The sequence below is a fragment of the Phalacrocorax aristotelis genome, chromosome 2 (assembly GCF_949628215.1).
Source record: "Phalacrocorax aristotelis chromosome 2, bGulAri2.1, whole genome shotgun sequence".
NCBI lineage: Eukaryota > Metazoa > Chordata > Aves > Suliformes > Phalacrocoracidae > Phalacrocorax > Phalacrocorax aristotelis.
The window spans coordinates 81,273,922-81,291,144 of record NC_134277.1 but is presented as its reverse complement, the minus strand read 5'-3'; the positions used below and the strand labels follow the sequence as shown (position 1 = coordinate 81,291,144).

Below are 17,223 nucleotides of genomic sequence, written 5' to 3'. Positions count from 1 at the left end.
TCAGGAGGTGATAGCATGAATATAGTAGTGCTTATACATTTCCTTTAAAGCCATTTGAAGTAAAAATTTAAAACTGAGGTCAAGGGGATATGAATCAGATTAATTATTGTGACTTAATGTATTTCCAAATATAGCTTTGAAATAGATAAATTGAATTTAGCTCTTCTGAGACTATTTAGTATGTAATTCTCTTATTTTATTAACCGTTTATGTTCTTTTAAATTTTATCACATAAAATTGAGTTCTCCTAGCTAGATAATTTTGGGTTAAAAATATTAGATTCTGTCACTTGGAAATAATTCCTTTTCCTAGTTATTTGTGTGATCTTTGTCACAGATGTAAGAATTTATACAAAACTCAGTTTTAGTGAAAGATCATGTAAGTTTCAAAAATTCAGGCAATAAAACCATAACCAAAGAAAAAGGGTATTGATTTCTCTAAATAACAGGATGATAGTTTATGTAATATCTTCAACCTGGGAAAGGAAGGATTAGATTAATTAATAACTTTTGAGTGTTGATATGAACTATGAGCAAAAGGCTTAAGCTTCCTGCTTCAGTTAATAAATTGAAGTGTAACAATTTCTAGGGATAACATTGGAAGAGACTAATTTCTAGGTAGACAAATGACTCAGTGATTTGCATACGTTCCATGGAGTAGGATACCTAGGCTATTTCCTCCTTCACACATTCCTTGATGATTGTGTATGAAGTGCAGACAGGAGAAAGAGGGAAAAGTTTCATATTTTCTCCCACTTACAACTATGAAGTCCTGGTTTTTATCCATATATGGAGCAGGAAAATGCTTTGAAACATCTAGCGTGTTGAGGAAGTTAAAAACAGTCAAGAAAAGCTATTTCTTAAAGAACGTTTCCAAAGTGGGAAGAAAACAACTACAGGAATGTTCACTAATTTCTATATTTGCTTAGAAATAAACACAAGCTTAAAAAAAAAGATAACATGACATTCATGGTGCTTTATGAGGAATAACACCTCAGTTTTACTGTTTCCCATAATTTATTTGAAATTTTTCATACAGCCTGTGAAAAGGGAAAATACTTATTTTAAGGAAGCAGAAAACTTTATTGGCTGATGTCATTGAGAGAGGCAGGAAAGGTGTTATGACCAAAGTGTCAGAACACTTTACTAATTGTTCCCTCCATAATACAGGTGAACAATAATTAACTTGGATAAAAGTATACGGGAATGTATTTTCTATTTCTGCTCACATGGTTGAAGCCATGACATACATGTGAAGCACTTTTAACCTCACAGCGTTTGATTTATCAGCTTGACCACCAGTTTTCAGATGCATTTACTAATTCTGTTTGTCACAGGATTAGGTTTCCACACTTACTTTAACTAAAGCATTTCATATTTAACTCATCTTTCCATAAATTTTCTTCTCAGGAGTAGAGTCATAGAAAAGTCAGCAGATTTTTTTAACACTTAGAAATCTCATCCAACAATGAAATCAAAGACTGGACTGTATCTTATGTGCTTTTAATATTTAACTTCTTATTTTAACAGTCCTGACTGTTACTCTATCTTACTCTTTGGGTATTTTTCAATTTAAAAAAAAAAACAACAAACCAACCAACAAACCCAAACTCCATTTAGAAATAAAATACTATTTCTTCACATTTTCATCTTAATGAATATGCATAGATTTATACATGTTCATATATTCATAGACGTATCACATTTTAAATATAACTTTCAATTTTGAGATCTGTTTTTGTATGCCAGGATAGTTGGCTATGGTATTTCACTATGTTGGTACTTCTTTGCCAATGGATTATATGTTTATATCATTCTTATGTCAACAGGAGTGTTCTTGCATATTTTTTTTAAAGTCTTGCAATGGAATAGAGCCAATAGAATATCTTGTGTGCCATATCTCATGTCTGTAATTGTTACAGAGAAATTAATATTTTGGCTTATAAATATATCAAATATCACAATAGTCCCAGCATTTTGTAAACACTCCAGACTGAAATATATGTCCCCTATAGTAACTGTGGAATAATGTGAAATGACAAATCTTGGCTGACTGTGGGAGTTCCAGAAGAGAGAAACAGAGCTAAATTCACAAGTATTGTAAAACACATAGGTGGCTTCACTGTATTAGAATCATAGAATCATAGCATATCTCAAGTTGGAAGGGACCCATAAGGATCATTGAGTTCAACACCCTTCTCCTCACAGGACTGCCTAAAACTAAACCATATGACTGAAAACATCATCAAGACACTCCTTGAACAATGACAGGCTTGGTGCCATTACCACATCCCTGGAGAGCCTGTTCTAGTGACCAGCCACCCTCTCAGTGAGGAACCTTTCCCTAGTGTCCAGTCTGAACTTCCCCTGACACAGCTTCATTCCATTTCCTCGTGTCCTATCATTGGCCACCAGAGAGAGGAGATCAGCACCTTCCTTTCCGCTTCCCCCCTTGAGGAAGTTGTAGTCTGCGATGAGGTCACTCCTCAGCCTTCTCTTCTCTGAGCTAAACAAACCCAGTGACCTCAGCCGCTCCTCTTGTCTTGCTCTCAAGACCTTTCACTATCTTGGTCTTCCTCTGGACACACTCTAAAAGTTTGGTGTCCTTCTTGTATTGAGACATCCAAAACTGCACACAGTTCTCAAAGTGGGGCCGTACCATTAGAGTGTAGAGTGGGACAGTCATGTCCCTCAACCAGCCAGCTATGCTGTGCTTGATGCACCCCAGGACACAGTTGGCCTTCTGGATGCCAGGGCACACTGTTGACTCATATTCAACTTTACATTGACCAGAACCCCCAGATCCCTTTCCATGGGGCTGCTCTCCAGCCTCTCACTCCTCAATATGTAGGCATAACCAGGATTGCCCTGTCCCAGATGCAGAATCCAGCACTTACTTTTGTTGAATTTCAGACAGTTGTTGATTGCCCAGTTCTCCAGTCTATCCAGATCTCCCTGTAAGGCCTCTCCACCCCTAAGGGAGTCCACAGCTGCTACTAGTTTAATAACATCAGCAAACTTACTTAATGTATGTTCAGTTCCTGCATCCATCATTTATAAGAATATTGAAGAGCACTGCCCTAAAATTGAGCCCTAGGGAATTCCTCTGGTGATTGGCCACCAGCCTGATGTAACCCTATTTACTATAGCTCTTTGAGCCTGACCTGTCAACCAATTGCTCATCCATTGTATTATGGACTTGTCTAGCTGAATGTTGTTGCCATTAATTTATTTATTGGGGTGCTTATGACAGCAGAAATGGCTAATGTTTTTCATTGTAAATATTTACATTAGTTCAAGATTATTCATTACACAATGACTTCAAGTTTCAAAAGGGATGTGGTGGTGTTTTCAAATAAACTTTTTTTGGGGGGTCATAAAAATAATAATTTTTACTCTTTCTAGAACGAGTAAATTTTGTATGCAAATTCCAAATTAGCTGCTTTGGTTAATTTTTAGAACTGCTGGGTTTTAAATATTCTTGGATTTTTTTTAGGGTTTAGAATCTGCACGCAGTTCTAAAAAAACCTTATTTTGCCCTCTTACTTTTTGATTTTTAAACTAGCTCATGTTTTCAACAGTTGTCTGAATATATTAATACACTGTACTATATCTGCTTTATCTGTTGACTACGCCATAAGCTAATGGTATTTAACTATTAATAAACGATCACCTTATGGCTGTAAAATAGATCACTTTAATTTTAACATTTTACAGGGCAGCACTTTTAAACAGAAATATCCCTGAAGTTTTTAGGGTATGTTTTATTTTATTTTGTTTCAGTTGAGTCTCCACCATGAAATGAAGAACACTTATTGTACTAATTGTACCTTCTCATTCAGGTTGCTTCCTTCACGCAAGAAAAAAATAGAAGCAAAGATTTTCACATTTTGAAGGAAAACTTTTTCACTCTACTATGACTCATTTCATGAATAAACAAAAAACTTTTATTTCCTGAAATGTCCAGCATGTTTTCGGAAGGCTATACTGAGAAAACGATCAGAAAAAAGTAAATACTTGCACAAATTATTTGCTTGTATCATTTTAGACATAATTGCTCACCCATAATAAAGTAGAAGGCATTAAAATGGCAATGATCATTTGACAATTATTATCACAGATATCAGTTATCCACTGTAAGTAAAACTCTAGATATTTTGCATACTGCTGTGTGAAAATGGTTGGTGAATGTCCTTTTAATGGCAAGGCACTGTATTTTGTGATTAGTATTTCTCCCTTTCTGATCACTGTTGGCTGCTCTTCTGTCCTGTTTTATTTTGCTCCATACATGGTATAGAGGAAAACAGAAGTAAAATTATTTTTTCTCATTTTATATTCTCCCATCCCTACATGGATATTGTCTATGAGAAGCAGCTCTTCTCGTTACAATATAATGACTGCTGTGGTGACTAGAGGAATGAAACACAACATGGTTTTAACAAGGTTATTGTCTCTAAGATAACTTAAGTTGCTGAGGTCCTGACAGATCTGCTGACTTTTCTCAATGCCTTTTACAAGGATGATTCAATTACATCTATTGTGGGTTTCCTCCAGAGGGAGTAGAGAAGAGATAAAAATAGCCTTTCAGGTTTCTGACCAGATCGTTCTAAAAGAAGATTGTTTATCCTAGCATACAATCAACTGTCTGAGAAGATTTTCATGGCCTAGATGATTTTTTTTTCTTTCAAACTGTTATTCACTAATTCATTTTGGAATGAAATCAATCAGCATTCAACTTATGATGCACCTTAAAGGCATCTTGTTGGAGTGCAGTGTTTTTAAAAAAGGAGCTACAGATAAGGTCAATTTGTTGTTAGATTGGTTGCATGTTTCCAAAAGTATGCAAGCAGTTATTCAAGACAAAGTTAAATTAATTTCAATATTGGAGAATATAGTCTGTTTTTCAAACCCAATGACATTCAGAGGGACCTCAGCACACTGGAGAAATGCACTAACAGGAGCCTCATGAAGTTCAAAGAAGGGAAATGCCAAGCCCTGCGCTGGGGCTGAACAGCCCCAGATACAAATACACACTGGAGGCTGACTTGACTGGAAAGCTGCTGGAGGGCAGCTTTGCTGAGGACATTTAGGTAGTGGTAGACAACAAGCTGACCATGATCCAGTGATGTGCCCTGTGGCAAAGAAGGCTAACAGCATCCTAGACTGTGTTAGAAAGATGGTCACGAGTAGGTCTTGGGAGGTGATCCTTCCTTATTATTATATAATGAATCCTTACTATTATATAGTGATATATATTATATTCATTATTATTATGTTTATGCCTTATAATAAAACTTATTGTTGTTAATATCATAATTATTAATAATAGAATTGTTACTTAGGGAATTACATTTTTAATATTATTAATTATATATTATATTATTTTATTAATTTTATTGTCTATATAATATTATTTTAAAATAAAATAAAGTTATTATTTAAATATTAAACATAGAAAATGAAATAATATTTATTTAATATATAATAATCTAACAGAGTTACATTTATAAAACAATATCTAGTATATTATAATATATATTTTTATACAATATAAATAAGTATATGTAAATTTTTATAGATAGATAAATAAATAGTTATACATATATTTAAATAAATAGAATATATATGATAATCCTTCCTTATTATTTTATAATTAATCCATTTTCAGCACTGGTGAAGCCACATCTGGAGTGCTCTGTCCACCTTTGGGCTTTTCAGTACAAGAGAGACATAGAGTCACTGGAGCAAGTCCAGCACAAGGCCACAAAGATGTTTAAGGGACTGGCTCATCTTTCATATGTGTGAGTCTGCGAGACCTAGAATCATTTAGCCTGGAGAAGAGAAGGCTCAGGCGGATCTTATCAGAGTGCATAAATAGCTGTTGGGATTGAGGAGAGAAGACAGAGCTAGGCTTCTCAGTGCTATCCAGTGTCAGGACAATATGCAATGGGCACAAAATCAAAGACAGGACATTCTTTTTAAACATAAGAAAAAACATTTTTCTTTCAGAATGGCCAAACACTGAAACAGGATCTGTAGAGGGGTGGTTGAATCTCCGTCCTTGAAGATACTCAAAACCCAGCTGGACACAGCCCTGAGCAGCCTGCCCTAGCTGACTGTCCTTTCAACTGGGGTGGTGGGGACAGAACTATGCAATCTCCAGAGATGCTTTCCTGCCTCAGCTCTTCTGTGATTCTGTAATTTGTTACATCAAGAAGGAGCTCTAGCTTTAGCTGGGTGCTTTTACTCTAAGGACATCATATATGAAAAGTAAACTGGAACCACAGAGGTACATTAATATAACTCAGCTCAGTTCATCACCTGTTGTAGCCAGAGGGAAGCAAAGAAACATCTGTGTGGATGGGACCTTGTGAGATTAACAAGTCTGAACCATGAACAAAAAATTCATATGAAATTCATATGAAATACTTACAGATTGTGAGCATCTGGCAAATTTGTTAGTGGGGAGCTATCAGTCCTCCATAAGGGAAAAAAAGAATAGCTGTCAATTAAATATTCCACAGGGAAAAAACTAGAGGAGGGAAAGCAGTATCATATTGAAAAGACAAGGTAAAGAAAAGTCAAATCCAAAAAGAACGTCATCAAACTAATTGACCAGAAAGTTGATGACAGTAGCTATATGTAGCTGCATCGAAGCTCAAGTCACTTCTAATAACGTTTTAAACCTCTCTCAGTAATCCTCTTTACCCGTAATTTTAACTTTCTCCTTCCATATCTTTTGCATTTGTTTCTTCTGCTTTCTTTCTATTTATTCTTTTTTCTGGCTAGGATTAATTACACTACTGAATTCCTGGCTACACAAATGTTACTTCTCTCTCTAATTTTCTCTTGCAGAATTCCAGAGGAAATATGAAAAGTGGTCTGAATTATTTCTGAGGTCTACAGTTTTGCTGAATCTGTAACCTTCTTAAATTTTTATATTCATTATTTTATTTTTTTTTAAATTGAGATTTTAACTGTTCTTTTAGATTTAGAAATTACTTTTAGATACAACACAAATGTGTTTTCATACTCACAGCTTCACCTGAATGTATAAATCACTGGAAGTGTTTAAAGGTGCCTCCTCCTTGAATAAAAAAGGAATTACTAACCAAAGCCTTCGGAAGACAGTGTTTATTCCCATAAGAGGGAAACAAGTTTAGAACTAGAATTTAAAAAATGCATTCTGTTTAGAGTTAGAAATTACATGAGTAGAAGAATCTGGATGTACATCTGTAGAGTTTTCTTATTTTTCATCTATGCACTTCATTTGGAATTATTATGAAAAACAAGTTAATCCCTATGTACTGTATATGTTTATAGACTGTAAGAGAATGACCACTCAATCTTAAATTTAGTCTTTCTAAGCCATGCTTCTGGATGATAGAACAGCATTTTGAAGTTTTCTCATATCCTTCCAATGTTTCAACATCGCTTTGAAATCACAGAGGTAGAACAGGGTATGGTGGTCCACTATTGATCTTCTTGAATATTAATGGAAAAGAGATTACTTCTCTTCACGATTTTTGAGCAATATTCCCTTGGTCATCTTCAGTTATAGCATTATTGTGAATGCTCTTACAAAACAGATGTTTATGACTTCTGTTTGTCAGTGTTGCAATATATAATTTTAAAATTTGCAAGATTAAATTTTGAACACAAGCTATACAAATTCTTCTAATGCTTATAATCCTGCATTTGACTGTATTAAAATGTTCACACAAAAGAGCCCACATTTTTTAGCAGACAAGATAATCTCTCTCTGAGTGGTTCCTATAACAATTTAATCTATTATTCTTTTCACAAATTTTGCCAAGATATTTATTCCTGAGGGGTATGGAATTGCCTGCATTAAATCCCTGAGATACCAAAGTATCTTATAAAGGTTCAGTTAACAATTTAGTTTGTAATTTAAAAATACTCAGAGTGAAATATGTAATATTGATTCATTTTTTAGAATATGTAGCAATGTGTCTATGTACAATGCCTTATTAGAAATCTGTTATTCCAACAGATATTTTATCAACCAAATTTGATTTTTTTTAAAGTCAAAACCAGAAAATTTCTATTTCTGCACTATTTTCTAGTGCATTCTTTTACATTTGATTAATTTCCTTGCCATTGTATAGTCTTTCCTGATTCTGCCCCATATCAGCTCTTTTTATGGACAGCACTGATATCAAAGTAACTGGTCCATCCATATCTGAATCTGCCTGTCCTTTCTAGTATGTGTTTAGCTTTCCTCATTAGTCAAGTTACTTATTCTTACTACCTCACACCTTCCTATTTGATGATAAAAATTCCTTGAAAATAAAGACTGTTACCCGATACGGTGGGTTTTTTCAGAAGTTTCCAAGATGAAAGCAAGAATGCTTATAATCAGACCACTGCACTTTTTACACTTTGATCAAATGACCTGAAAAGTAGTGCCTGTACATTTATACTTTTTTATATAGGAAAAGCTGTCATCATAAAATGCTGTGAAATTTATCAGTGAACTTATGTCTCTGATCTTTCCATCTTTTTCGGATAGGGAGGAATAAACATCCCATTGTCTCCTTACCTGTCATTGCACATTCTTAGGAAAATGAACAGACTGAACTGGTAATGTATTCTGTCCATTTGGTCACATACTTCAGCCTTTTGTGTAGTCTTAATTTTGGTCACATGATGATTTTTTGTCTCCTTTGCACTTTCCATCATTATTTTTAGAGTAAAATAGGAATTGGATGACCACTCAGTCAAAACAGAAAACACTGAATCTTAATACATTACAATGCATCTATGACTTTACCTATATATCGATGCTTTAACTAACCTCATCCTCATCCTGCCATGTGTTATGAAATAAAATTTTCATACCTCATTCATTTGCAACAGAAGATGATGGCATATCACAAGATTATATTTTAATAACAATAAGCAATCTAATAAATGAGGTGTTTTGTGTTTGCCTGTACTTTACGCTTTCATGATAAACTGGCAATTCCACTAAAAACAAGTGGAATTCCTTGGAAGAAAAGTAATATTACAGGTACATGTTCTTGCTTATTCTTTGGAATAAAGGATGATTATCTTGTTCTGTTTCTTTTACATGGCCTATATTAAGTAAGTACAGTGCGGTACTCAAGGCCCTCTTAATGTAACAAATCAAAGTGTGCAGTGTGTAAAGTGCTCCAAACCTGAACTTCCACTGCTCAGTTATAAAAGACAATATGCATCAGGAAATGTTTTACCAAATTTTTTCCATCAGATTGTCTAGAGAGAAACAAGGTGTGACAGCTGGCTATTGGTTATATTTGACCATGGTGCTATAGCATATCAGTATTTCAGTACAATACAGCTGAATAAAATGTAAAAGCAGGGCACATGTTGCTTTTGTCTATCAAGATGTGAAATACAGACCTTTCTGATGCAAGGACCTCAGTAGGAGTTTTACTACTGACTTCTGAGCAGTAAGTTTTTAACAATACATAGAGTTTTTTCAAGACATAGTTTTTCGTTTCTTTTTCTGGAACAAGGTATTTTGAATGGAATCATCTTTTTTTCAGCTTTATGCTATGTGATATTCTTTCATGTATATTTGCTTTAGACCTACACATGCTTGAAAAAAGATATAACAGACACCATGCTTTATACGATATTTTTAGTGTGGATGGATGTAATACTCCAGATGTTACACATTTTAAGGTGGCTGAAAGAACTCATTAAGACAGATCAATTAACAAAAACTAAAGGTAAAATGGAAAATACCCAACTTAACTTTTCCTCTCTTTTATTTTTGTTCAGATTGTACATGGGCCTTTCAGAATGGTTTGGTATATGCCAGAGAGAAAAATAGGCTTGAGTATACATCTAAATCTTTCAAACAGAATTTGCAAAGTGAAAAGGCAAGGGAAAGGTAAATAGGAAACAAAACACAGTAAATCAGAATCAAACAGAATGTTTTTCAAATTTATCAAAGTCAAAAATAATGAGTTTGTGGGGTCTCAGAAACATTCAGTACTTCCCAGTCATCTGAATAACCATACAGAATGTCATGCTCATCAGTATAATGTCAAGCCAAACTTAAGCCATCCATTCAAGGAAATACTTTTTTTATTTGAAAACTAGTTCTGCCTAGAAGGCTTCTTGGATTCCTTGGACTTAAATATGTACATTTCTCCCTCCTCACCAATAACCTAGGCCATTGAATCATAACAGTTCTTTCTCTTCCATATCCATGGTTCCATTGTGTCTTGGTGAAGAAAAATCATTAAGGTACTAGGCATCTGGAAGTGGATAAATAAGTAGCCAGTATATGTGTTTCTGAGCATTTAAAGAACATTGTGCAGCTTGGGTACCTTTTTTTTTTTTCTCCCAGTGAAGCTATATTCTCCAATCTGTTTCTTCATTTCACTTTTACTACATACCGTATTTTAATTTCATAATTCCTGATTTATTTTATTCTGCTTATTTTTCATTTGTTCTCCTATGTAGAAATTGCTTTGAAACATGAAGACTTTAAATTCTTTCTTGCAATCTTATTTCTATTTGGTGTGATTTCTCTGTATTTCTCAAAGCTCCATATTTGTCAGGTTTATTTCAGATAAACTCTTTGTACAGTTGCTTTCATATGTGGACATAATTTGTGATAGTAGGTACGAAACTATAATATATTTGCTATTAAACTATAATGCATTTGCTTTTAAATTAAAAGTTGTCTAGCTGCATGCCTGTTTGCCAAGCCCGGATTTTGATAAACAACTAGAATTAAAGTTCTGTTACTGAACACAGATGCAAACAGTACAAGTAGGTTGTGTTACTATATGCTGTACTATAATAATTGCCATTTATTTACTTTGACAGAAGCATGGGTTAGGTCCAAGGTATAAATAGTTGCTAATTTGAGTTTTATACCATTTTATTCTGTCTAGCATGAATTGGACCAAGTAATCTGTTGCTTATAATGAGGGTTTTTTTGAGTAAAATAATCAGTTTCATAAAAAATCTATTACTTTTTACAGACTATGTCAATCATTAATTTAAAAGCAAGTTGAATTTAGGACACCAGTTGGACTAAGGGAAGAGAAGGAAGTACTTACAGAAAAATGAGGTAGAGTATCTTCAACAAACTTCTTTTTTAATCCTTATTTTGTACTTTTTGCCATCTCTTTTGTTTCTATCCTTAGGCAAGGCCTAAGAAAAAGGGGACAGGAAAAGGTTTTGGACTATAAAATACAAGTTGTTTCTTGAGTTAGCAAAAAATGCTAAAACTCATAATTAACAAGCAAAGGCTCAGCAGTATCATATTTTAGTGCTGTGTTCTGAAGTGCTGAGGCGTTGCTGACCAGATTGTCTTGTATTGTAGCTAGGACTCGCTGGATGAAGGGGAAATTTTAGTTTTAATTCATCTGTTGTTGGCATTCACTTCTTGCTTTCCATCATGATAATGCTGGTCTCCAGGGGAAACTTTCGAAGGTGATGTTAAGTTCACAGAGAGGGCTGTCAAGATGGATAGTGAAGAAATGTCAGTGAGGCTTAAGTAGTAAATTAATCGTTTAATCCAACAGCTCCTGTCCTCATTAGAGAAAAAACTAGCTTTGCTTTTTACATCTTGAGGTTAAAAAGAGAAATTGTTCCATGGTTACTGAAACTTTCTGAAGGAGACTTGCTAATACGTTTGGGGTTTTTTGATCAAGCTTATGTCTTGTGCATATCAAACTGAAAAGATGAGTTCTGTGCTGAAAAATTTGTGCATGAAAAGCCACTAAATCTCATACTCTCTTTTTAACATTCACCTTTGGCCTTTGAAACATTGTGTCTTGCACCTCAGGCAACCCAGCTCACCTCTTTTCTGGAAAACCACACCTAGTGAAAGAAGATGTGGTGCAAAAGGGAACCCAGAGTGCAGGCATCCTCAAAAAAATGATGAAGCTCAACAGAAATGTGGGAAGAAAAGGGGAGATGAGAGGCACACTGATCATGCAGGAATGAAATAATGGGGAAAATAAAAGTGTGGGAGAGAGAGCAGAGTGAGTTTACTAAAAGAGAAATGACGGAATATTTGGAAAGGGGTGGAAGTGAAGGAGCCTTTCTACTGAGGAAGTGACAAAGAGGTAGCCAAGAAGCATATTCTGTATTCCTTAAATTTCATGCCAAATATAAATGTAATGTTGTCTGTATTTGTATTAGAGATAAATAATAATAAAAATGATAAAACCAATAGTATACCTGTAAGTTTTGCTTTAAATAAAATGGATTAAGGATACTGAGCTAGAAAAATGCACAGAAAGATTTATTACATTTTGTAGAATACTGACAAATATGGCTATTCTAGTTCTGGTACATAAGCACAGACCATTTACAACACCTGTTTAAATAAGTGCAAAATTGGTTCATTTTTATATACTTAGTTTTTTTCTGACGTATTGCATTGTAAATTTGTACTCTGCTCAAAACCTTCATACCTAAATTGTGTCTTTTGTTTTTTTGATTCAAATCTGATTCTTAACTCTTATTTCCATAAGTGTTTTGGTTACAGCCAATTGCAGAGATGGGGCCCACAGGATTAGAAGCTAAATATGTGCCTCAGTCCGGCTTTGGATCTCATTACAGGTTAGAACCGCACAGGACCATGGTTTGCCATCTAAATTTTTAGTTACTGTGCCACTCTAATTTCCAGATTATGATTGTCAGGTTTTTTCAGCACAAGTAGATTTAGAGGTGGGTTTGTTTGTTTTTACAGTAATCTTCATGTACTATTTTTATAGGACAGTTTATTTCAAAATTGTTTGCAGTGCATGAGAATAGGAATATCCTTTTTCATGGTCTTATGAGATCGAAGTTTTAGATCCTAATTTTAAACCTAAATTCTGTTGCATTTTAGATCTCAATTCCATTGCCTTCAGTTGTAGCTGACATAATCTGCAATTCCTTCCTTTACAGTACACAGTGAAAAAAGCCCCTATGAAAAGTTTGGTTTAAGTGACTAGCCCTGCATTTCATAAAAAATTACCTGGAGAGGAACAGATGACTCTCAAATTTTATGCACATTTGCAAGGATGTCAACCTTTCCCTGAACTCCAGCCAACAAGATTATCAAAAATACTGAGCTGTGCTTTTCAGAGAATGACTGACGGAGGTAACTGTACTCTTTCAGTCTTTTACTGGACGAAGTCCCAGCCATTAAAGTAAGGACTTGCAGGCTTATTTTTCTTTTACTATGTAAGACACTATAGCAGAACAGGTTTGAAAATAGGAAAGTCCTTTTTTTAAAAAATAAATCTTTTAATCAAATCTGTACTTCTAGCTAGTTACTTTGGGTATTAGCCTTTGATTCTCATTCCCTATGCTGGTTATTTTTGTTTTGTTGTTGGGGGTTGTTTTTTTTTTCCTTTGAGACAGTAAAGATTTTACTAGGGATTAAATGCAAAATTAAAATAAACTTTTCAATAAAAATATTAACGTTTAGTTAAACCCGTTGAATTATATTTTTTCTTCTTGCTCTATTTTGACCCCTCAAATTAACTTATGAGACCCCTTTCTGTCAACTATAATAATCATTTATTGCAGTGGGAAAATCTCTTCTACACAAAGAATGGTATTGCATATTGATACACAGTGTTGCATATTTGTTGGAGAAAATAACAAAAATCAGTTTGTGGGGTTTTTTCCCTTTTAGTGTTCTCCACCCTTACCAATATTTAAGAGTTAATAAGACAAACAGGGTATTAGATAAAAAATTCACAAGTATGAATGAGGACTGGTGTCAGTTAATGCACCATGATAATGTCTAGCATATTCAGAAGCTCATTCAGAGTATATGAGGGAAAATTATATGGAAAAATTGTTCATTTTATTTTCTCAGTATCTGAGAGCAGTTTAGCCCAGTGGGCATTTCTGGTATTTTTTTTTCTTGATTTCAGACTATATTATCACATAGAACATGCCTAATAAAATATGCATTTGTGGGTATTACTTCCATTAAGACATCAGCAACAGTGAGATAAAAAAATAGAAGGATATTAATATAGAAGAGGAGAATGCATCATTATCAAAATACTTTCCTATAAAACACTAGATGAATCAAAGAAAATTCTTTGGCTTAAGCTGCAATAGCACAGGGACAGTAATTGCTTGGCTTTTGTAGATGTATTTTTTGTATCTCAGATCAAAATTTTTAACAAGCTTTGGTGCTGGTAATATTTAGAAGTGGTGTCTGACTGTGTAGATTTGGAGAAATTATTTCTTTTTCAAGGCTTTTAGTATAATGTTTCTGTCCTGGAAATTTCTGTGTATCTAAACTTAATATGTTTAACATATGATTTCAGATATGAATTTACTTAAAATTTTAATGACAGAGAAAATAAAAGCAGCTTGTATAAAAAAAGCTCTGAGATAAAAGTCTTCCTCATATGAAGCTTTACTTGTGAGAACTTAATTAGAATCATACTTACGGTGAATAGAATTTGAACAATTTCAGGAGGGTTTTTTTTAAGCTCATTAAAATGTACTTTTTAATATATTTTAACAGATAGCATGCATCTTCAATACTTTGCACCAATGCAAGGAAAAGCTAATACATACTTAATATTTTATATACATACATACTTACAAAGCTATGTTTCAATATCTTTTTTAGTTTTCATTATGCACTCTGTTGCTTAGCTATAATTTCAAATTTAGAAAGTAAAACAAATGTTGCACTATATATTTCTATACAATCTTTTTTAAAAAAAACAAAAGTAATAAATTAGTAATGGCAAAATAAAATTAACAAAGAAACTTTTCTGATTCATCTAGAAGAATCATCAGAAGTAGGATCACATCTGTTAGAGTCAGAGTTTTGGATTTTTTCATTTAAAGAGTCCTGAAAAAAATTAAAGGTAAGTACATTCATCTGTTTGAAGGTTTCTAAGGAAATTGGGACTAGTCTTTTGCCCTGAGCTTTCCAGAATAAACTGAATGGTTGTTCAATATTCACTGATGTTAGAGGGACAAATAGTGAACACAACATAGGCCACAGATGTTGGCAAAACACTGCTCTTTTTTTCCCCAGTAATATAGAATTTTCATCAGTATTATATTTTGCAAGAGTGGTTCTTAATTACCTCAGTGCTTTCAACCAAAATCTGTTGTTGGGAGGGTTCTGTTTTTCTTTTTAGTTTATTTTTCTACATGCAGTTCAAAATTTGCAGTTTTGTAACAGCTATTTATTCCTTAAAAAAAAAAAAGCACCTGTAAAAATGATTCCATTGTTTTTGCTTTGCTGTGTGTTTTAGGTGTATGTGGGGAATTCACCTGCGTTTTCTTTATGTACACATAATTCCAATTATTCAATGCTAAATCAATAAGTATGTGAATAAGAGAGAAACTATGCTGAATGTACGACAAATGTACTCCTGAAAAATTATTGTTAACTGATCAAAAATTTTCCATGGGAAACATTTCTATTAAAAATCTTTTCTAAAGAAGACATTGAACTAAAGTTATTGTAATGCATCAACACCTCTCATTTTAAGAACAGTGCCTGTACTTGTTAATCAAAGCAAAAAAATGTGTCATAGTCATTCCAATTCCTGATTTTGACAGAAATTTTTTTTTTCATATATTCGAAGTTATTGTTTTAAAATTCAATACATTTTAAACTGTTGTCTTCTTGGACAAGTGTATGACTGAGGTACACATTTCCATGGGAAAATAAATAAATCCTTTACTCTGCAGATGAATTAAATGAATCATGTTCTTACACCAGCCATCCATTGGTCTTGCAGGAATTCAGCTGTGAGACTGGGTTTTCAATTCATGCGTCCTAAATATTGTCATAACTCTGTGTGATTATTTGCCTCAGCATTTAAGCTGGTATAGTTTTTAGCAATTCTGGTTGATTTATTTTATTAATCCCTTCAATATTACAATATTTGCACCTTCACATTTTAAAACTTTGCCATGTTTCCTTTGCTTGGACTACTGTGGAATTTATCTCAATTACTTTATGCTCTCTCATGTTTTTATTTTTATTTAGTTTGACTACCCATCTTCACAAATTATCATCACACTTTAGTATCCTTCAGTCGTGTTCTACCCATAGTTTACATTACATTCGTCTTCGCTGGTTGACACAGGCATTAATAGACATTTTAGAAAATTGTATCTGAATACTGAAGACACACAAGAATGTGAACTTCTTTTGAAAGAAAAGAATACATTTTTTCATGACGATGTTCTGTTGATCTTTTGAAAGGAAAAATAAATTAAGATCCAAGAACATATAAATAAAAAGTCAAGACAGAAAGTAGAAACTATTAGATTATGTTCCTCTTTATGAGACAATATACATACTTCAGAGTAATCTTTGTTTCTATTTTGTAACTGTAGCTGAGTTGCTTAGGGTTCTTTTCTGAGTTTCTAGAAAACAGAAATTTGCTATGGGAAGAAAAGTTAAAATAAGTTATTGACATCTTCAGAAACATGCAGGAATGGATGGATGATTCCAAATGGTAAATATTTTCTTGTCCTCAGGATTTTGTTTTTCAACTTAATTCCTCATCTCTTTTTTTCCTGCATTCCTAGCTTTTAGTTGCACACTATTTGATCTTGTTTTCCACTTTTATTTCCTTTTCTGTGTCTACCTCCTTCCTGTTATATGTATTTTTTTATCTTTTTATGTCCCCAGCTCTCTGTTTATATTCTTCGTAAGTATTGGCAAACTCATTAATTGTACTGATTTGGAAATTTACAATGTATCTTGGGGAAGAGAAAAGAAAAAAACCCTTAGACATATGCTTTTTACTATTTTTAAACAATTTGTTTATATGTTAATGTGTAATGGGACTGCAGTCAATAAGTTTTGTTTTCTTGGTTTCTTATTGATTTAAATTTATTCAAGTACTTTTTAGATATCTTCTCTAGCTGGAGAACACCTCTGTTTTCTTCCTGAAAAGCTAGGTGTGTGCTTTTCTCTTGAGAAAATGACACAAATATGGATTACAAAAATACTAATCACTTCAGTACAATTGGAACTAGTGATTGTAACTAGACATTTTCAAAGGCCTTGTTTCCCCAGAAGAAAATGAAATACCATTCTGACAGTGATTGTTTTAAAATGATACAGGCTGCTTGTGAGTGTAACTGATATGCCTTTAGTTCTGAAATTACCTCAGATTATGCTGTGTCTTATGACACTTCCATACCAAATGTAAACTTTTGTAACTGATGATGATAAGTAATCTAAAATTATTCA

The 17,223-nt window shown here is 33.5% G+C and overlaps 1 long non-coding RNA gene across 4 annotated transcripts in view; it reads left to right on the top strand.

The window, feature by feature from the left end:
- LOC142053107 (uncharacterized) overlaps nt 1-15,730 on the top strand; it is a 61,315-nt gene extending 45,585 nt beyond the window's left edge. For 3 of the 4 annotated variants that reach the window (XR_012659090.1, XR_012659091.1, XR_012659092.1), the window contains 2 exons: nt 11,006-11,094; nt 11,815-15,730. This is a non-coding gene — a long non-coding RNA (uncharacterized LOC142053107). Of the gene's footprint in view, nt 1-5,667; nt 5,801-11,005; nt 11,095-11,814 lie in introns of all 4 variants that reach the window. The other variant, XR_012659093.1, reaches the window with a different exon arrangement.
- Nucleotides 15,731-17,223: the final 1,493 nt, after the last annotated feature.